Genomic DNA, 16884 nt, shown 5'->3' with positions numbered 1-16884 from the left:
GCTCACACACCAGCTACATGATACGCACGATTAAATTCTGACTGATATACTCATTAACAGCAAGCTGGAGCATGTGACGGCACACAGGAAGCTCAGTCCCTATTTATATATATATAGTGGATGGTAGATGCAATAGTATATCGGAGCTTTCAAGGCTATTGAAGGCGCAAGTAGTGTGGACGCAGTGACTCTGTGGAAGTGGTTCAGAGCAATGCAAAACCTATGCAGATCGTTTGCTTATGGAATAGGAATTAGTCTTAATGGTATTGGTACTCAATATCTGCAGATGGCTCGTACTGTAAAAAAAAGTGGTATCTGTGTATCCCACGGTATTAAGTAAATAGGCCCTCATGTGTACATGCACCATCAAGTTTGTGCTCATTTTTAATGTGCACAACTCTTAATAGATGAGGCCCACATTTGAGATCGATGTTATTAGTTTTCTTGTTGTGTATGCTGCTATTTCACCAGGTGTTATTGTTCTTCAATCTCTCTGAAGGGTGATTCCATTGTGAAATACTGATTTCTTGTAAAAGCTGAAACACGGGTGTCCATATAGATGAGCAAAATTCGTGAACAGCCTTCAAACTCTGTGAATCGGAGTAACTGCTCACTGGCCCACAGACTGCCTCTTTAATAGATCCCTGGTTTCACCTCCGCAATCTCCCCTTTTATTTTTGTCTCCCTGTAATTAGTCACATATTAGAAATGCAGTGAGAAACAATCTAATTAAGAGGTACTTGACTCAATTTGCTTGTGGAAAGTTCAGTAATGGAGGTCGGGGAGAGCGAGACTGGAGCACAAGGGAGAGGTGAGCGGGAGCCTAATCTTAGCCATCTATCTCCCCATCTCCACGCCAATTAACGAATATCACCTCGCAAACATGCAAAGGATCGGCAGACGCATGAAGCGCCTGCCTGTCGTGTTTGTTTATTGGGTACATCTCCGTGTAGGTTCCTACCTGCGGTGAGCTGAAATCTATCGAGATTTATCGTGCTGGGACGAGAGCGGCGATTAATCAGCACAAGTTGCGACTATATGCGTAGGCAATTCCCTTCTCTGCGAGCGGTGCCTAAACAAAAAGCCTCGACAAAGCAGATATATAGAGATTAAAGCATTTATCTTCATGCTAATTTGATTCTGTAATCACCTTTGGACACAGTTTGACCGCGATTATCCGACTTCGCGCGAGCATATTTATCCTTCATCGACCTCAAAGACAGAAATACATCATGTAGCCAAGTCAAGTAGATACTAATCGGAATCAGTGCAAATCTGACATTGGTTGTGCTACTGCTGTTTGATGTGAGGAAAGTGTAATTACTACTTTAAAGACTGGCAAATAACTTGTGTTGTGCCCGCATGTGGTAAGAATTACATCAGCTTTAATACTATTAGGAGTGGTGGAGCTTATTTACAGTACGACAAGACAAGGAAACACCATTGTATTGAATTATCTGTACTTATAATATAAAGTCTTTTATATTATATTTGCATTGCCATCACTCCTTCGAGGCGTCAACGACACAACAGTTCTCATAACCTCATAAAGGGCGTAGTTTACTCATAGAAAACTACTCTGCGCTTAGAAAAATTGGGGGGGAGTCTGTCTTTTACCACAAATTCCTACCAATCCACATGGTCACTCTTCAGGCGTCTGTGACTTAAAACCTGTCCTATGTGCAACACTTAAACATTATTTCCTCAGAGTGGCATGGTTCAAAATGAAACAATCTTCCCAAAATAAATCACATTAAAAAACAAGAAAACAAACAACAGAATCTATTACATTCACGGCAATGGGAATGATACAATTAATCTAATAATCACAGTAAATAAAATTTAAATGATATTACAGTGTTATACTAAGCATTATGTACAAAAGGTAATGGAAACACCCTGTTCAGCTCATTTGTAAAACAGGAGCCATCTCTTTGTCCATATCCTATATTTGTGTTATTTAAAGACATCCATCATTCCCTGAGACACCGTGTAACATGACATTAATAAACGGTTTGACTGCACAATTTTAAGCAGCAGGGAAAATTGCAACAATGTACTTTAAAACACAACAATAACATGTCAATTACATACGCCACTGTTTGTTTCAAGAATCGAATAAAGGGATAAAACAATTATTTTATTGCAGCACCAAAGCTGTCACATCATTTATAGTGGTTGCCCGTAACTGTGGCTATAGCAGCCATCACACTGCGGCGCAGTGAAACAGCTGTTGTGACGACGGCTGAAGATTATCTCAGATTATCAGTGGTTGCACGACAATGACGACGGCCATCTGCAAACCCACCTTCACTGTATAACACAGGACCGCCGATTTTAATCCAGGATCAAAGACATCATAAAGATTGCACGTCTTTGATGCTGGATGGCCGAAATAATACAGGGGCTTATCTCAGCTTATGAACGACATGGTACACTGTGGCAGACGCGGCCGCCACTCGTCGGTCCACACACAGAGGCACAGACAAGGCTTTTCCGATCACCATCTCTTTATTAATTGCAACCCTCACAAAGAAAGGCCCCCTCAGTTAACAGGCTGGAACATTGTTGCTCCTAACCAGTACTAACCACCATCTCGAAATGCTGCAAAGAAATTTAAAAAAAATCAATAAAAGGAACAGACAGGGTGCTGTGAAGTTACAAATGTGGTTTGGCCAACATGAAGGTGCACCCTAGTGCGGGATACACATTTTCTTAAAATGTTATGTTTAGCTCCTTGAGCGTTGATTAAAAATGATAGATAAAATAATCACCCTTGTAGTTTTCACTTGGATTGGCTGCAGCGCCCCGCAACCCTGCACTGAATGATGGATGGACATTTCCACTCAAATAAAATCCAACAGAATTTCCCAGTTCTTTTATCAGCCAGTTTTGTATTAATACTGGGATATAAATCTTGTTTTAACAACGGTATTCTATAGTTTATGAATTTTCATGAGAACATGAAAAATAATTAGATAGATTAAATAATGTTTTTTGCATTGAGTTGGAAGTGGCATAAAACCTGTTTCAAGTCGTTCCATGCATTCATGAATTCTATAACTGTAACCTTCTGCATTCTATAGAAACATCACATTTCCTTCCATATGATAGACAGCTGGTTGTGTTTTCTGAGTGTTTGTCGTCCTTGGTGACCTCTGCTGAAATTATACAGTGTTATAAGTGCATGTCCATTATGTTTGATAAGTGAGCATGATCTGGGGTTAATTGGGCTTGAGAATTTTTTATTTTTTTTTTTTCCTGAAGAGAAGTAGACTTGAACCTGTTAAACATAATGAGACACTTTCTAGAATCCAGTCCGCTGAAGTTCAGCTTCGCCGTAATGTTGAGACAAATGAGAGAGGGACTGCCTTCCTTTTGGGCGATCTTGGTGCACAGCAAGGAAAATAAGTTATTAAGTGCTGCCGAAAGTTATACTATGTGTTTTTTCACTGTAGATAAGCTGGTGACAACTCATTTAATTTGTGGAGAAAACACCCTTTAAATAAAAGAATAAATGAAATCACATTTGTTAATTTACAGTTGAGAAGTTAGAGCGAAAAGAATCATGAGCATCACGGCTGCAAAGGCTGGGTGGACGATGATATGCGAGGGTGTTGGATGTGAAAAACATATAAAGAAGTTTTTATTGATACTTTCTTTGCCAGATGTGTAAAGAATAGTATATACAGTGGACCCATTCGGTCAGGAATATTAGATTTTTTTTCTTTTTCGTCATTTCTGAGGAGACACACACACACACACACACACGATTCACTTAATTTCCAGCAAATCGCCTTCTAATGATGTTTGGATATTTTGCTGCAAAACTCTTCAATTGGCCACAGCATCCCCTGCCCTCCACCTGATTCACTAGGCTCTCCGTGTGTTGCCCTCATTGCATCATTCTATAGGAAGTCAGAAAAGTTGTAAAAGGTGCTCCTGTCAGGTGCTTCATTGCGAGCTCACTGACATTGCATCATTAAAAATGCACACGGAAGAGTATTTTCTGAACACGCAGGAGGAAGGAGGAGTTGCAGGCAAGAGTTTCACCCTTTCTGACACCGGCGATGCGCAGACAAGAGGTCAAATGTACTGTGGAGCTGGTAGATCAACTCACAGAACTAAACGGCTTTGGAGTCTCGACTCAATTAACAGAGACACGATTGTCGCTGATGTCAATCTGCAGTTCACCGCTTTGTCACCACACAATGCAAAATTATCATGCCACCATTTTTCCATCTATCCACTGTGTGATTCTGAGCTGGCAGGCTTCGTCCCCCCCCCCCGTATTCTCCCACTCCCAAGGAAAGGAGTCCAACAAAGAGAAGGGTAATGAATGGACTGTCTGAAGGTCACCGCACTGCCCACTAATGGGTAAAACACTCCCAACGGTCCCGCAGAATAAGTCCCTGTTCTACAACAGTGATTTCCTACAATGAAGCAAAATTAGGAGGAATCCGGTGGCAGCCTGGAGGACAAGAAGCTCCAGGCTGACTTCTTGAAACACAGAGTCTCTGGAAGATTACAGCACCATGTCCTCAGTGCAAGGTCAGCATGCTCCACTGCAGCACAAGAGAGCATCACTGCATCCTGATAACAGCTTTTCTTCTATTTATTTACCATGAAGCCTTAAATCTCCCGCAGATGTATTTGTTCAACAACAACAACAAAAAAATATGCGACGGCAGGTGAAAAGTGGTTCCATGACACCCCCCCCCCCCCCCCCCCCCCCCCCCCACCACCACCACCACCATCAAGGTCAAGGTAGGTCAAACCCCGAACGAAAAAAAAACAAGGTTTTTAATCCACAACACATTGTGGCCGACAAATAAAAAAATAATTTGCCAGCTAAAGTAAACAGCCAAAGGCACGCTGCAGACTGCGCCCAAACATTGTGTCCAAAATCTGGCCAAAATAATTACAAAATGTCATCGACAGGCAGACAAAAAGAGAGCGAGGACGAGACTGGGCTGTCTTTATTTCTCAAAAAAAAAGACAGTCCCCCCCCCCCCCCCCACAGTGGACACGGCTCATTTTAAAAATGTTTTATCCTGCAAACCCACTGCCCATTTATCTGGCACACCTAGATAAAACTCACATTGGAGTTTGGGAATATATTCAGCAAGGTTAATGTTTTGAAACATGCCACCATTTCATGATAGAAAAAACACCAATTTAACACCATATTCAGGTTTTTAATTTAGTAGAAAATCACTCTTTGAATCAAGATTACTGAAGTATGATGACAGTGGTGTAGTCCAGGATATATGCAGGTACACCATATTTGTGTAAACCCACTATCAAATCCCTCCAGATTGCCAATATTCTTTTCCTAGGGTGATGAAGCCGAGATCCCCTACTCTGCCTCTAATTGGCTAGTACTCCCTGCTTTCACTGATTTGATTGGTTATTATCTATATTTACCTTGCCGACGAGCCAATCAGAGACGGAGCAGGATGAGCCTAAAGAAGCAAATATTGCTAAAGTATGAAATGCGTCAAAATTATATGACAATGAGCAAATACTATGGACAGATTCTCACTGGATAATGTAGTTTTACAATACATACATTACATGCCACTGTTTCTAAAATATTGCTTTTATGGGCTCCTTTAAAAGAAGGCAACACATATACCCACTTCTTTATCAGCTTTCTTCACATGTATAATATTGCAACAGCAACTATCACCATTATAATGATGCCGTAAATAAAATTATTGTTTATTCTTCTTTAAAAAGTAAATACAGCCTTAGTGTTGTGCAACAATGGGAAATTGAATCTAAATATTTGGAGAAAGGTAATTCATACACACAAAATTCCACATTAAATTTATAAAAAAGTTTGTGAATTTTCTTTTTAACTTAAAAGGTACTGCAATATAAACGTGTCTCCATTTAGACATGCAAGTATAGATTTACATTTTTGACACATTTGCACTGTGTCGACTGATTCACTCTCTAAGTTCAGCTGAAGTTTCGTCAGTTACATCAGTTGTGGTGCGCACATGTTTTTTTGAACAATTTAAGTTCATCAGACTGTTAAAAGGCAAGAGCAGTAAGATTTTCAGCAGTTATGTCTTTTAACAGGCCATTTATGATTTTATAAATTACAGACAAAGTGAATGGATAAACATTTACAAGCTTATTTTGAAAATGACACACGTTTTGGACTTTTCCTCACTTTATCGCTGCAGTCAAACACTTATTTTTCTGTTTGTTCTCTCTTCACCTTCGCAGGCGTCCATTCTCATCGGATTAGTCAGACGGGGGCCAAATTGACATCATTTTAACAGGAAGGTTTGTGACATCCTCATCTCTCTACAGCCGTGTGTGTTTGTGTGTGTGTGTGTGTGTGCGACACACATGATGCTTTCTACCAGTGCATAATTGCATCTTATTTGTTGATCAAATGAGGCCACCACATGGATTGGTTGTGCAGCGCGTGTTCTGCATGTTGGAAGGGTTGGTCATGACAACTGTGGTGGTTGTTAGACTCAAAATACTCAGGTGACAGGAAGCCACTGCACCTGTGTCTCCATGTGTGTTTAGAGACGATGAACAATTGTGGTTAGAAAAATGGGCTAAAAATAAAGTGTTCCGTTACAAATAGGAACTATATGAAGCGTTAACTTGCTCAGTGCTAATTTATATATTTCATATCATAGCTGGATATACAAACGATCTGGTTAATTGGTTGATTCATTGGTTGGTTGGTGGGTTGAACATTTATTTGTGTGGTTCAAATTGTCCCAAATGTCACATCAAAAGTGAGTAGAGGAAACAGATTGATATGAAACTGCAATCGAGGTAGAGGAGGTGGTCTCTCTGATTCTAAAGACATCCATCAAACACACAACCAATAGTTTAGTCCTCATTTTCTCCACAGAACAGTGGAAGTTGTGTATTACTGTAAAGGAGGACTACATTAAAAGGTGGCAGGTAGCTCCAATTGATTTCTGGGATGTTCTTTGCTTTTTGATTTTGACGTGTAATTTAGCAGAGTGGCAAAAAGGACTATTATTCCACTACTTTCTTCAGAAATGCATGGATATCTGTAAATCTCGCTTACAGTTATTTAGGCTTAAGCGAGCTGCAGATGCAGAGCTGCAGAGCTGCAGCCTCTCCCGTTCATGCTTAGTGATTTGAGAGCATCTCCAGGGAGGATCAGTTCACCTGACTCACTCAGTAACATGAAAGATGCTGAAATGTGAATAGAAATGACATCAGGATTTATGCACAGTACTTGTTATACATAAACAGGCTTAAATAAACACAAGCTTACCTTTAGAGATGGTTGTATATCTCAGCTGGCGGGTTGCCGTTTGTCCTCAGGGTCACTTGAAAGAAGCCTTCACGTCCACATGTTAGAGCATCTTCCTTCAAGGAACTGATGCGACGTCAGCTGATCTTAATTAACCCATTAAGGGATCTGACTAGGGATGAACCACTTTTTTTTAAAGGAAGCGTCCAAGTGTTAGTACTGATCTTAGCCAGTGTGCCGACGCGAGTACAGCAACGCTCCATACGCAAATGTGACAGAGAGGTGATTAAGTCCCTGATGGCAATCAGGTGCGCGGCCTCACCTCTCTGCCTATAATGGAGGAGCCGCCAGACAAAGCAAAGCAAGTGGCTCCACATCCGTCAATGTTAAAAAGAAAAAAAAAAAAGATTCTTGTTTCTGGCGTTCTGCAGATTTGAGTACAGTGCTTATTCATGAAAAAAACAGAATGCGATTACTATTACATTTTAAAGTATTTTGGTGTCCCACTGGATTACACGTATAGTAGCAACTCAGCTGCTTTTGCATTTAACATTATAGTAAGAATTGTTTAAAGAAAAAAAAAGAAAAAATACTGCAAACGAGACCGCCCCTTACATTTATTAAATAGGTTCTACCTCAAAGTTCAAACATCCCTGGAGTGAGTTAGTGCCCCTCGCTGTGCCACCATATTCCTGCACTCTCTTGAATGCTCCCACATGCTGAGGTGAGGTTATTTCCGTGGGGTGTAGTACAGCCAGCTCTGTATTGAGGTTGCAGCTAAAGGTGCTGTGTAAAATTCCAGGGTTCTCCATTTAAATGTGTGTACTACACTGGAGCATAAACACTCCATTCGCACGTCTTCAGATGGCAGCACCGGGTGATAATCAGTCTTGCCACACTTGCGTTTCTGCATGTATTATTTGTGAGCGGTGACTTTACTACTTCCTTTGAGCATATCTTACAAGTCGGCGTTAAACTTCAGGGTGAGCCGAGGGCCCACATTACAAAAAGACGAGTCACATTCAAGTGGATTGTTGTCTTGCAGAAGTGTGTAGTACATTGACTTAGTTCATTTCAATTGAACTGGTACTTGTGAGAGTAGTTTTAAAGCAATATACTGTTTAGTTTTACCTGAATCCAATCCTCAGAAAGAAACAGAACCTTTATTCTATTACTTTGGGCTTCAATTGCAATCACTACATTTACTTTTTGTTATGTTGAAACCCTTTGGGGGACAAAGTATCCCAGCATTTAAACATTTTGGTTCTGATTTATTTGTTTGAACGACGTAAAAACAAATTGTATTTTGTGTCCTAAAGGTTGAGATCTGCATTGATGTCTGAAGGAGAAGATGGACAATAATAACAATCCAGAGTCATTACTCCCAGTACAGTACATGTTCTCCTGGGACTTGGTAGTTTTACAGTTGACACCTGGAATAGCGATCCAACTTTGTTGTCCATACGAATGTCTGTGTACCCGCCTTTGTTACAACAGCCCACACTGATGGCCATACATGAAAACTACTTTTCAGGATTTCTGCCGCTTCCGTGTAAAAAGACACTGTTTTCAAAACGTTACCAACTTTTCTGATGCCAAAATGTGAAAACAAACATCATATGTATGAAGCATTTGACAAAATATTCATATGTATTGACGTACAGCACTTTAAATCAGGAAAAATGTTTTATCCAAGAGTCCATCAAACACAACTGTTGCAGCTTTTTTTTTACTTCAGCTGCCTTTTAAACACATTTAGCCAGCAATATTTTTGGCATAATTACTCCCCCCCAAAAAAACTTAATGAGTCCTTCAATGAATAAATAATAAAAAAAAATCACCAGCTGTTGAACTGCAGAATTCAACTGTAGATTTGGAGGACTACTGTATCTCAGGCAGGAGTTTCACACCCACGTGATACTGTGACAGTCAGGAAACGCTTGAAACACTCAGGAAACGTTCTCTGGCACCAGAGAACTGGGTGGGAACAGCTTGTGTTTTGGAGACAGCGAGCAGGAGGGTTAGCTTAGGAGGAGAGCGCCGGGGTTTTGATAAATGAGGCTGCACGGCGGCTGCAGCACTAAACTGCTTCCCTACTCAGCCGCGGTGACAGTGTGATTAATATTTGCACGGCATTAAGCTAATTTATCATGGCCACGTGCGGGCCAATGGGAGAAGGAGACTGTCACATGGATGCTTTGGTCTGAGTGAGGAGAGGGGGGGGGGGGGGATTTGGCGATGTGAACTGAGTAATTCAAGCCAAAATAAACAAATACAGCAAAATTTATATGAGGGGGGAGGCCCAGCCTGCCAAGCAAGGAATTTAGATTCAGGAATAGGAGGAAGGCGGGGAGACAGAAATTCAATTTTGCTCAATGCCATCATGGGGTTCGTGTGATAAACATGTGCGGTTGAAAATGTGATGCTGACCTGAAAGATATTTGGAAAGGTATTCCAGGTCAGCGTCATGCCTGAATCTATCAAGTATAAATAAAGAATCTTGTCGGATTTGATGAGATGTGATGTTTGCTCGCGGATTATTAAACACGCCAAACTTTACCTTAAATTATGTGTCTGGAAACTAAACAGCCATTAACCCATTACGTTACCATGCAGCTGCCACAGCAGGAATGGCTCAAAGGGATCATATTGTGCAAAATATTCACAATATTGACAAAGGTAAGCTTGCAGAGTAACAGCAGCAGAAAATATAGCGGCACGTCAAACTAAAGAGAAACATGAATTGATCAAAAGGAAGAAAAAAAAAAAAAAGAGTGTCGCGAGAAAGTTACACAGCGTGATGGCTTCATCGAAGCAACGGGCAACGTTAGAGCAGAGGGAATCTTTTGTGGGGGGAAAAAGATTTGTGTTGTTTATTAATTATAGTTCAGCTTATTTTGTAAGCATTTTGAGCAGTCCCTCATGAATATAAAATGATCAAACTTAATGAAAAGTTTTAGTGGCCATCAGGGACTTAGGTTTGTTTTTATATGACACCTGGGTAAGAGATCCCATTACTTCTCGACCTTTTCCTGTTTTATGTGCTCAATATAAAGCAAACGCTATGATCAATTATGTGGCACCCTTTGGCCAGCTTGAGAACTTTGATAAGCCCAAATGTACAGTTACATGAAACAATGTTTTCTTTATCAAGTTAAGTGAGGGAAACTCTTTTTTTTTTTTCTCAGTAGTGCCATAAAAACTGTGGAGGCAAACTTCCTGGGTGTCCATTTTTACTATATAGAACGGTAAGTCTGTCAAATATGCAGCTGTTGCAGAAGTCCGGATACCTTTGCTTTTGTCTCTTGGGATGAACTCGGCAAGTAAACATTTGAAAGTTTTTGAATTTCCCAGAATGTCTGCAGTCATTCAGCCTACCAAACATCTCCTCAAGAAAGCAGGGAGATCTGTTCGTGATCCCCTGCAGTCCGACGAAAGTCAGAACTGCTTCGTGGCTGTTGTGGAATTCACATCAGAGCGAGCAGCAGTATTTTGTGTCTGCTGCAGCAGAACAGACCAGCTAGGATTCTGCCACTTGGCAGGGACTCTGCCTCCGTGGTCTGTAGCCAGTATTAAGATGCTCCTGCTGTCAAGGGGCCCGGGAAGAGAAACCAATAGCCAGGGCAGTAACTCACCCTTTAAGACCGCTGCCTTGTTTAGGAAAGTAATCTACCCCCGAGCCGCTGCCTCATTCTACACACGATACATCATTGACAAACACTGGCACAGCAGTATTCGCAGCAGTCGCTCTCAGCCTCCCTGCTGCCCGCAGCTGCTCGCCTTGGCCTTGCAGTTTGGAATAGAGTACTTTGCCTTTAGCTAGGATGACGAAAGATGTCAGAAAAAAAATAAAATAAATAACTAGGTGCTGCACAGGGGAACTCATAATGTAACCTCTTGAGTGAGTCTGTATTACGATAATACTTTATGCAAGTCACATTTCATTTCCACTCTATTGTCACTGGAGTGCATTCTGAGTGACACCGAGCTCTTCTGGAGCTGTTTTCTCCCGTCAGCATATCCTCTCGACGCCGCGGGATCCAGGTGTGGATGTTCCAGTGTGGGGGGGGGGGGGGGGGGGGATGTCAGTGAAGGACTTGCTCATTCAAGGCAAGTTTCATTCACATTTTCACAATGATCATCTATGCAACTAGTGAAAGAAATGACTGCTTGTGTAGATGGAAATGTTGTACAATGACATTATTCAAAGAGTGGAACCCTTTAGCAGTGATACAGTCCATTCATCTTTTTTTTACCTCCATTATACTAGATAAAGTCAACAGTCTATCCCAGCTAATATTGGGTCCATTGGGCGCACATTGACTTGACAGTGTTTGGGTCACAGGATACCAGACACGGCTATTAGTGAAACAGAACCTCATTATATTAAAGCAAAAAAATTTTTTTTTCTAAAATCCTAGTCTTTGAGATGGCAGGGTTTAATGATAAAACCCTGGACTGTCCAAACATGCAGAACACATGCAACCCTGGTTAAATACCCATCACATAAAAAGTGTTTATTAACCTGATATAATAAAAACTGACATCTGTTTTATTTAAATTTTTTGTAATACTTCTTGTTACAAAGTATTGTGATACCTGAAGAACTTGCACATCCATGAGAACAACAAGCAAACATAACTGAAAGGTCTTGTATATCAGCTTCATACAGATTAGAATCTTACCCGATAAGCAAAATGTTTGACTTCAGCCCCATTCCATTCCATTTCCATTTAAGAGTTTACCTTTTAGTAAGTAATCACTAAGATCTCAAGCCTCGATTTTGTTTACGATGCAATTTGCCACGAAGGATGCTGGATTTAACTACTGGACAGGTTACAATCTCGCTGGTCAGCCTGCTGACTTTGGTACCCATATCCATAGTCCAACACCTATAGGTCAATGTCATGTTCTCTTTACTTTTTTTAATAATGTTTTATTTAATTTTAATTTTAAATATGTCAGCAACAAATGAAGGGCAAAGTACACCACAGACAGGTGGAATAACAGATGGTCAACTAAGAATAACAGAATAAGTGACATCAAAACAAGGTTTCACATGCAATAAGCTTCCTTACATGCGAATGATCTCCTGAAAACAGTAGTGTTTCTGTCTTAATCTGCTTGAATTTGCTTTGTAGTGATTGGATGAAGCAATGAGCCCTGACAAACACAAAATTAAATGTGATACTGTGGAGTTTTGGACCTGTTAGCAGAGGACATTATCAAACAAATAGCATTATATTGAGGTAATCTGAATTTTGCAGAAAAAGAAAAAAAAAAAAAAGCAATATGAAAAGTGATTAAGTGGTCAGAAACGTCTAAGCTGTTGGAAAAATAAGACCAATGGAATAGATTTGGGAAAGAATGCAAAGGTGCAACACACAATGATGAAAGATACGGGGGGAAGTGGAGGAATTCTTTCTCACTGCAAAAATAGTGGCATCTTTGAGCTGATTTTTACCTCCTTTTTAAACATCACTAACATTATACATCTTCCTTTCTTATCTCTCTCTCTCTCTCTCTCTCTATATATATATATATATATATAAGCTTCCACTTGTGTGCATGTGCAATACCACATTTGCACTTGTTTTCAACAATATTTATTATATAGGTTCATTGGTGTCATGGACTAACCGAACATAAACATTTTTGAATTGTGAATTTTTTTTTTAAATAAATTGAGTTCTTCGAAGAAACATACATAGACCCAGGAAAAAATAGGAGTTGTGCCTTTTTTGCAATGTCTCCCAGTCCATATTCTTCTGGGACTTCCAACTTCCATCATTTTGTCCATATAAATGTCTGTCTACTCGCAATTGTTCATGTTAACAGAATATTGTTCTCCGCATGCCTGTATGTGTGGTTTCATTACAAAAACAACCATCATTTTCAAATGTTGTCTACAAAAGTCCCAGACTTTTCTGAAACGAAAAAACATTTTCGTTTTCGCTTGAACTGTTGCAATATGAAATATGCAAACTCCCCATTGAAAGGCCCGTTGACCTACAAGTCTGAATATGGAACATTTCTGCTGTGAGTGTGCAGAGCTAGAAAACCAACAGTAAATATTAAATCAATCAGTACATTTACAATAATCTCTCTTGCGTCACCATTCAGATAGGAATAGACAAACCCACATGCTGGATAGTTCAGATGGAACAGACGCCACTGATGAAGTTGCTCAGGACCATCTCAGAAAGCAGCGTGCTTGATGGAGCATTCAGGCTGTTTGTCTTCCGCTGTCTGGTGAATGTAATTTATGGGGCATGTCCAGCATGTCACGCTAGGAATGATAAAGTGTGCAAGAAGCAGCAAGGAGACATATTAGCTATAGGTTTGTTTGTTTTTTATTATCAAGATTCTGTTTGTTTCCTTACAAATCTAATATTTGCTGAAAGTAGCGTAATAGCATTAATGAAAAGCTGTACGGGGAAAAAAATAAATAAATACATGTTATTTTGTTTCGCATTATTGGTGCTGATTTTGGAAGAAAAAAAAATATTTGGGCATACTGCAGACCCTGGGGGGCTCAACGTGTGGAAAATGAAAGATGGAGTAGCGAGACGGAAATTGTGAAGAAGAAGCTCTGTGCCGCGGCTCCGTTCGTACCTCAGGAAAAGCAGCAAGCTTTGTTTTTGTTAGCACACATAAGATTTATCAGATCCAAAGCTAAAACACTTGCTTTCCTAACCGCTGAGACTTAAGCGCCTGAATAATTGAGCGTGAGGAAAAGCAACTCCTCCAGCAGTAATTTTTTTCGCCAGCTTGTGGCTTTGCGACACACTCTCCGCGTGTGCACTGTTTGTCCTTAAACTGTGCTCTGCTTGGGAATGAGCAGCGGCGCCAGAGCAGTTAAGAGTCCTCCAAGGAACTGAACCGTGAGCTTTGGAATCAAATCTGCTTTGTAACACTGGTATTACACAGTCATGTACTGGAGATAGGTATGCAGGTATTGATTTTTGCTCAAATCAAAACAACCAAGACAAAATGCTGTTACTTTCTAAATTGGGGTTCCTGTCTCCTGTAATTAATAGCAGAATGTGACAGGACAAATAACTTCTCATGCCGAACATGGCGAGGTGCCTTCAGTTGACTCTGTAACATGTCAAAGTCCAAACAATACAGTCTCAAAACTAAGATCAGGTTTTACAACAGCAAAGTTAAAGGTGTTCTTTTTGTATGGCTCTGAGTGCTGGAGAGCAACGAAACAGCAGCCTCCATAAGATCTGCAAAATTAACTGGCCCAACAAATGTATTGGACTCTTGAAATTATGAATTGGATGCCCAATGACAGGATACCCAAAGGTGCCATGAGACGGACTCCAACTGGAAGGAGGAATAGTGGCAGGCCAAAGGCCAGAGGTTTGGAAAGGGTTGGGTGGTGAAGCATTATTGAGGCCCTATGTCCCCTGACAAATGGAAGCGTGTCTTATGTGTATTATTCAAAAAGAAAGTAAATATCAAAGAAGAACCAACAGAGAAAAGAGGACAGGCTCATGAGATCAGAATGATCGGTGGTCCTGCAAAAAGGTGTACCTGTAGAGAGCGATTACTGGTCACTGTCCAGCAGATTCTCTCAACCAAAGGAAGAAAAAAAATAAAAATAAGATAAACAGAGGGTATCATTTTCCATCTTCAAGCGGAGTCAATCATATTTACATAACATACTCTATTCTTAGACTCTAGAAGAAAATTCATACAGCCTCAGATGGTCAGCTCACCCTGCTGGCGCAGCAAAACTTCAACAAATCAATACATTCAAAGTAATGGCGCAGCATTAAATTTGGAGCGAAGGGAGAAACAACTGGCACTAACCCATGGCTGAAGGTAAAATAGGTACCATATTTTACACTATAATTCTCAGATTGTTTGTAAACCCTGTTTGTGCTGCGTGAAATGTGAGGCTGTGGGTTTTCATCTCACATAGTGTTTCGTCAGCTGCTGCTCAACAACATATATGAACAATGTATTGCAGTTTGGCAGTACCAATGATAAGCATTACGGATTAACTGCAAACTGGAATCATGCTAAGGATAAACATGCCATATAACTCAACACACAAAAATACTCTTTCTACTTTTAGGAAAATATTGAAGTTAGACCTTAAAATCCATCAAATCCATCTTCTTAGTCTCTTTGTCCACAAAGTGATGTGGTGGCGTAATGGAACAGATATCCGTCACACTCTCCAGCTCTTGTAGGGGATCCGCAAGTCACTCCCGCATAAACCTTGAGATTTAATCTCTCCACCGGGTCCCGGGCTGACACCAGGGCCTCTTTCCAGTACCTGATAGATCTCTAATTAAAGGTAACCAAGGGGAAGACTACTCAGATGCCCAAACCTCATCTGGATGCTCTCAATGTGGAAATTAGTGGCTCTCGTGGTTGAGTTCTTCATTCTAACATTGAGCTCCGGCACCTGGCGGAGAAAACTATTTTCAACTGCTTGTATCTGTGTTTTTATTCTGTTGGCGACCTCTTGACTCTGAATGGATGACCATAAGCGAGGCGGGTATACAGACAGAGCAATAAAACCCTAAACCCTGACATGTACTTTCACTCTCGTCTCTTAACGCCCCACATCGCTTCCATCATAATTGGAACAGCCGCTAAGGATTCCCTTCAGCTTCCAGGAGATGTAGTCGGACCCTTATTTCTCATATCTTTCACAATTTCTCACAATTACCACATTCACTGACAGATTTGAGTGAACTCTCAAGCAGGCCGGTCTGAGATAGTCGGAGGGCTGGATGTGGCCTGTGGGCCGAACAATTCCCACATCTGATCTAGCATACTGTTTGTACTTTGGCCAACAACAGAAATCCATCCGGAAGCGAAAATGGATAAAGCTTTTACTCAAAACAAATAGCAAACAGCCGGAAGCAAAAATTAAGGACATTCTGGAAGGGCACGTTGCCATCACACAACACACAGAAAATAGTAATTACATTTTGTCTTTTAGCTTTTCTGAAAAGAGCTGTTCCAATTAGTGTTTTGTTGTTGTTGTTGTTGTTACTTTACAAATGTGTCCATATTGGGTTCATGCACAGTGATAAAAAAAAATAAATACTACTGTTGCTTATACAGCAGTGTCATGTCCCAATAAGGTGTAAATAGTATAACATAAACAAATACTATGCCGAGGACTTGAAATGTTATATCCTCACACCATCTCGCTGAAGATGCTTTCATCTGAGTCAAATCTGGACCACCAGGGTTTCCTACTTTACAGTATTTTAAGATACCGATGCAGTAAGGAGATAAAGACAGTATCTCCGCATAAAGCAGAAGTGCCTTGAGATGTGTTTGTGCTTGGGCTTTGTCGCATGCATTACATATAAGCTACGTCAAATAAAGCTGTGATACGGGTCTAAAATCACCAAATACGCCTGCTCATGTCACATCCACTTGTAGTTAAAAGGATGGACATTTGCCTGATGTCTGACACTCTGCAGGTCAACATTCAAGAGCGGCTGTGGGAGAGGAAAAAGATCCATGTTGACAACTGTGCCACAGCTTCACTGCAGCAAACACAGGAAAAGTGTTTTGCATATCAAACCTTTGATTTGTACCTGACTTCTTTGGTTGGTTGCCGATTTCTCTCCACATATCAA

Source organism: Lipophrys pholis (genome assembly GCF_963383615.2).
Source record: "Lipophrys pholis genome assembly, chromosome: 11".
Classification (NCBI taxonomy): Eukaryota; Metazoa; Chordata; class Actinopteri; order Blenniiformes; family Blenniidae; genus Lipophrys; species Lipophrys pholis.
This window is presented reverse-complemented; position numbering follows the sequence as displayed.